The sequence below is a fragment of the Rhineura floridana genome, chromosome 14 (assembly GCF_030035675.1).
Source record: "Rhineura floridana isolate rRhiFlo1 chromosome 14, rRhiFlo1.hap2, whole genome shotgun sequence".
Classification (NCBI taxonomy): Eukaryota; Metazoa; Chordata; class Lepidosauria; order Squamata; family Rhineuridae; genus Rhineura; species Rhineura floridana.
In genome coordinates, this window is record NC_084493.1 from 9,415,607 (window position 1) to 9,421,606 (window position 6,000).

The 6,000-nt window shown below is 39.5% G+C and overlaps 1 long non-coding RNA gene across 1 annotated transcript in view; it reads left to right on the top strand.

The window, feature by feature from the left end:
- Window positions 1–4,351, top strand: part of LOC133369557 (uncharacterized) — a 29,429-nt gene extending 25,078 nt beyond the window's left edge. Inside the window, exon 3 of the long non-coding RNA XR_009758915.1 lies at window positions 4,197–4,351. This is a non-coding gene — a long non-coding RNA (uncharacterized LOC133369557). The remainder of the gene's footprint in view (window positions 1–4,196) is intronic.
- The last annotated feature ends 1,649 nt before the right edge of the window (window positions 4,352–6,000 follow it).

Here is a 6,000-nt window from a genome sequence, read left to right on the forward strand (position 1 = left end):
AATTAACACAGAAATGAGTGCTAAAGTTCCGCTAGATACCAGTAGACTTCCAGAAGTGGATTTTACATCGTATGAAATATTCCATAATATGTGGAAATGAATAGGTAAGGAAACATCAGCAAAATGGAATAAAGGGCTATCTGAATTAGGGTTGCCAGGTCCATGGCCTGAGACTGATTCTGTATCTTTAGGAGAAGAGAAGGTCAGCCGAGTGCAGGTGTTCTTGCAACACTATAATGAGAAAAACCACGAGGTGGAATTCTCCCTTCCCTCTGCACAACTTTTAAAGCTACATAAGACCCCTTGGTTGCCAAGAGGTCTTCTGTAGCTTTAAAAGTTGTGCAGGGGGAAGGGAGAATTCCACCTTGTGGTTTTTCCCATTACAGAGTTGCAAGAACACCTGCACTTGGCTAACTTTCTCTTCTCCTAAAGATACAGGATCTGTCTCAGGCCATGAACCTGGCAACTCTAACTGAATGCAGCCTAGGAATTTGCCTTTGATCCATGTAGTTCAGTACTCTGACTGCAACTCTGCCAGTTTTAGGCAGAAAAAACAGAGGGTTGTTTCCAGCAACTAAGGCCACATCCATGTCATACATTTAAAGCAACATTATACCATTGTAAACATGCATGGCTTCCCCCAGGGATTCCTGGGAACTGTAGTTTGTAAACGGTGCTGAGAGTTAAGAAGCCCCTATTCCCTCTACAGAGGTAGAGTTCCCAGAGTTTCCTAGGAAGGAAGGATTGTTAAACCACTCTGGGAATTGTAGCTCTGTGAGAGGAATAGGGGTCTCATCTCAGCTTTCAGCACTATTAACAGACTACAGTTCCCAGGATGCTTTGGGGGAAGTCATGACTGTTTAAATTGGTAGAATAGTGCTTTAAATGTATGGTGCAAATGTGGCCTAAATCCTAGTGAGTAGACCCAATGAAATGGGCCTAAGTTAGTCAGGTCTATTAATTTTTATGGGTCTACTCTAAGTAGGACAAGCATTGGATACAATCCAGAGAGGTCACCTGCCACCTGACCCTGAAGAGGCCAAGGATGAAATCTGGAAACTTCTGCAAGCAAACCACGTGCCCTACCACTGAGTCATGATCCCTGAATTTTCATCTCTGGCCACATCCACACCATACATTTAAAGCAAACAGCTTCCTCCAAAGAATCCTGGAAATGGTAGTTTACTAAGGGTGCTGGGAATTGTAGCTCCGTGAGGGGTGAACTAGTTTCCAGAACTCTTTGGGGAAAACTGACTGCTAGAGTGGTAGAAATGTACTTTAAATGTACAGTGTGGATGTGATCTCTTTTTCGTTTTAAACAAAATAAGTTTCTTTTTTTTTTTTTCAATAATTTTTATTCAGATTTTCATAAAACATACAAGACAAAATCATAAAACATTCAAAGACAAAAAACAAAATCAAAAATAGTTAAACAAAAAGAAAAAAAGAAAAAAAAAACAAAAATAAAAAATAAAGAGTAAAATATTGACTTCCCATTTGTCAAAGATCAAATCAGTTATAAGTCTATAATATATAACAATCCTGTCTCTTAAGTCATATTATAAAATCACTTTCCTCCAGTAGTTATCTTACTTAATCATCAAATCTCATAAACATTACTTTATTCTTTCCACAAAAAGTCAAAGAGAGGTTTCAATTCTTTAAGAAATATATCTATCAATTTTTTTTTCCAGATAAGCATATCGATTAATCCATCTCATTACTAATTATGATAATCTTATTGTCATAACCATAGTCAAAATAAACATTTCAATTAATCCATCACATCAGAATCTGTTAGGTTCAGTAATTTCAGTAGCCATTGTTCTATTATCTCTAGTAATTCCATTTTCCATCTTCCATCTTCAGTAGTCTTGTTAAGTCCAGTAATTTCAATATCCAATCTTCCATTATCAGTATTCCATAATAATCTTGCTGTCAAAGCCATAGTCATATAGTAAGAGTCTGATGGGAATTACCTCTATCCCAAATATTTTCTTGCCATCCATTCTGAATAGGTTGCTGAAATACTGCTGTAAAATCATATCTCTGTTCTTTTTTTCAAAATACACTGGGTCATCTCTTAAAAGTTTTTCCATTGTCACATGGCTGCAGTTAAGTCCATAGATTTTCTCTATATTGGGCTCCATCACATCATTCCAGTCCAGAAGATAGTCCATGCCATTGATAACTTTATCTCTAGAATCTTCATTAATTTCTTCAGAGATAACATTGAGTTCCAAACAATAGATTTTATTTCTAAAGTCCATAGACTCCAAATCTTGTTCCTGTTCCACGTTTGTTCCAATCTCCGGGATCTCCTCTCTCACAGGGACCCCTATTCCAGTCTCCAGGGTCTCCTCTCTCACAGGGACCCCTGTTCCAATCTCCGGGGTCTCCTCTCTCACAGGGACCCCTTCCAGGGTCACCTCTCTCACAGGGACCCTTATATCTTTAATCTCCTGCTTCATTTTACTCAATTCAATTTTCATTATCTCAATCTCATCCATTATTTTCTGAAACATAGTTATTTCCAGATTCTCAGCCACTTTCTTAATTGCCATTTTAAAAGAAAAATATAGGAAAACCACTTCTTATTTCAGCAACAATTGGGTTAATACTCCAAACTTGGTGACATCACAGTATAAACAGAGCAGACAGCCTTATCTCTCCAATAGTTAAGTAAACAAAATGCAGTTCCCAGGATCGAAACAATTAATGGCAATCGTCAAGAAACAGATTCGTCAAAATAAAATAGACCAAAAAGAGAGTAGTCTCAAAACAGTATAATATTTTTCAAAATAAAAATCTGGAATAGAAATCCCTCTTCTGTGTATATCTTTAGAATGCAAATCCAGGACAGCTTTTTGCAACAAAAACAGAGATAAGCTATTAATTAGTGCGTAGCAGAGAGAAGTTACGGCTCCCCAGTGAGATGTCAAAAACCGATCAATCTGGCAAATCTCTTTTAAACAGCAACAATTTAAGTCAAGTAAAAGAAAAATATAGAAAGAAGGGTGCTTGCCTGTTAGTGCGTTCTCTCTTAGAAGATAAGATGAACGTTCGCTTTAACAGATAGAGCTTGCTGTTGAAAATCCGTCCCACCTTCGTCGGCTGGACCTCGTCCCATAAATTAATGAGATCTGGTCGTCCCAACAAAAATAGGCTTTGAGGTTAATCTCTTCGTTTCTCCCTACCCGGGAGAAGTTTAATCAGTCAAAAAAAAAAGAAAAAACTGACTGATATATCTGAATAAGCTTCTTTTGAGGCAGGAGCCCGTCTCAAAAGCAGGCACAGGCTAAGTCACCCTTCCCGGAAGTCTAAACAAAATAAGTTTCTAAAGTCACCTCCAGACTTTCATTTTGCAGGAAAGATTCAACTGCATATCACAAATTTAGGTTCCGCAATTAAAGTGGCTTAGAGAGTTCTTTTGACCTGATGCAACCAATCCACTTAAAAACAATAGCAATGTGGTTAGAAAAGTGATGGGGAAATGCACTGAAAAGTGTGGGATGAATTAATGATTAATGGGAGGATGAGTAAACATTGTGTAAGCAAATCAGGATGAATGCTTATATTGTCGCATTATAACCTCCCTGTAAACCAGAACAAATGCTCAATCAAGACCAGACAAGGACTGCACATCCCCCATACATTTAAAGCACATATAGCAAATGACGTTCTCCAAAGAATCCTGGGATCTGTAGTTTGTTAAGGATGCTTGGAACTATTGCTCTGTGAGGGGTAGACTTCAGTTCCCAGGATTCTTTGGGGAAAGTCATGTGCTTTATATGTGCTTTAAATGTATGGTTTGTATTCAGCCATAATCTAATCTCCATATAAACTTTGTGCAAGCAAATGAATGCTCAGGAAAGAGATCTTCTAGAGGAGCCCTAAGTCTCTTGCTTATGAAAATGTAAGAGGAAAGCATGAATATTTTACCCATCAGCTCAGTTAAGAAGTCAAAGTCCTCCCGTCTCCCAGGATCTGGGGTAATTAACAAACACTTGAACTTTTTTTTATTAGGAAGTCATGACATATTTTAAAACTCATTAGACTATTTTTATTTTGGTTCCTGCTCTTTTGCAATGACTTATATGACAGGCCTTCCTCTCTCGACATTTCTGGCTCTGAGTGTTGTCATATTTGGACACCCTTCTCCAATATATTTACTTGGCTAACCGTTTCTTTTGCAGAAGAGCCTCTCCTAAATGAACAGTCTCTGCAAAGTGTGAGAAGCAATCCCTGCCAAGACAATATAGCCCCAGCAAAACTACAGCTTTTAAAAAGGCAAGGGTGTTTCTGTAAGGAAATCTGATTCTGCTCCCACACACCACACTAATTCCTCTGTCTGCCTTTCTTGCATGCATTTTATGAACGATTAGTTTGCCACAAAGCCATAAATAAACCAAAAGTGTTTTAATACACAGTTGATCTGGTATATCTGGTACAGGTGTAGCAGGATGAACCCATGCTGGTACCATCTCTCTCTCAGAAGAGAAAGAGAGGAAAATTCTATGTATTTCTCTGAAGAAGACATGTCCTTCCCTCAGCTCAGCTCATTGTGTTGCCCCAACCCTGTCCTAAATACTAACCAGCTGGCCCAGAGCTTGGAAAAGTTACTTTTTTGAACTACAACTCCCATCAGCCCCAGCCAGCATGGCCACTGGATTGGGCTGATGGGAGTTGTAGTTCAAAAAAGTAGCTTTTCCAAGCTCTGCCCAGCTGCTGGTGACATACTGAGAAAGGCCATCAAGTCCTCCTTATAAGCTTCCCAAAGGCATAATCTAGCTGCCCTTTATTGGAAACAGGATGCTAGGCTGTCTGGACCTTTGGGTTCTCCCCAGTGGTCAATTTTTATACTCTTACATCTTGCATAACCTTGAGATATAGAGTGAATAGATGCAAAACAGTCCATTGCCTAATGCTAGGACTAGCCTTCAAAACTGCCCAGAAGGCGAAAAGGAAACTTACAGCCACACACGAGTCCTGTTCAGGTTGATCTAAAATTGGCTAGGGCACTTTTCTAATGCCAACTCTTGAAAAGGTTAAACATGCTATGTCCCAGGGTTTGAGTTTCACTTATTGGGAATAGATCAGGTTCAGATGGTGACTCTACAAAAATCTAGGGATGGGAGACTCTGGGTCTTATTCTTTACATCGCGGATGGGGAACTTGTGGCCCTCCAATGTTGTTGGATTTCAACTCCCATCAGTGCTGGCCAGCATGGCCAGTGGTCAAGGGTGATGAGAGTTATAGTCCAGCAACAGTTGGAGGGCTACAGATTTCACACTCTCGCTTTACATCTTTGTACAGGAAACTACATGGAACTTAGCCAGGGGTGGGCTGACTTTAACCAGCTATTATAAAGAGCTAAAGTGCAAACAGTATAGAATTTGAAATGTAGCATCCAAACTATCAGTGTACTAACGTCTGAATGGGAGCTGGGCAACTGCAAATATGCGTTAAACATGCGCCCCAAAGCCACGACTAGCGGAGGCTCCTGGCAAGACCGGCATTAGCCCCCAACACCCTCAGGTAGTTGCCAGCAAAAGGGATGGCGAGTCTGCAACGCTGGTTTCTTTCCATGTCTCATGTTTCCAATCTGTAGTTCAGATCTCTTTATTTCCACATCAGTTTGCTCTTTTTTTTATTATTATAAGTCCTTGTGAAAATTCCACCAGCATTTTAGCATGAATTTCTCCTGGTATACACTATTTGGTATGCAATTTTGCCTAATGTAAACACTTTTTGCATTTTTGTATGTACTTTTCATGCATTTTTGTACACATACTATAGACTCTAGTATAGGCATTTTTGGACACATGTCTGCACTGCAAAATTCAGAAAAGTGTGGATTTTGAAGGATGGCTGTGCTTCTGTTCCTGTATAGTTTCAGGAAGTGCCAATTAGATAGGCAGACCTTTAAATGCAAACAAAACTGACTTTCTCCCCCATCCGAACCCTGGACCCAAACACCCTGGTAGGGGCCTCTTCCAC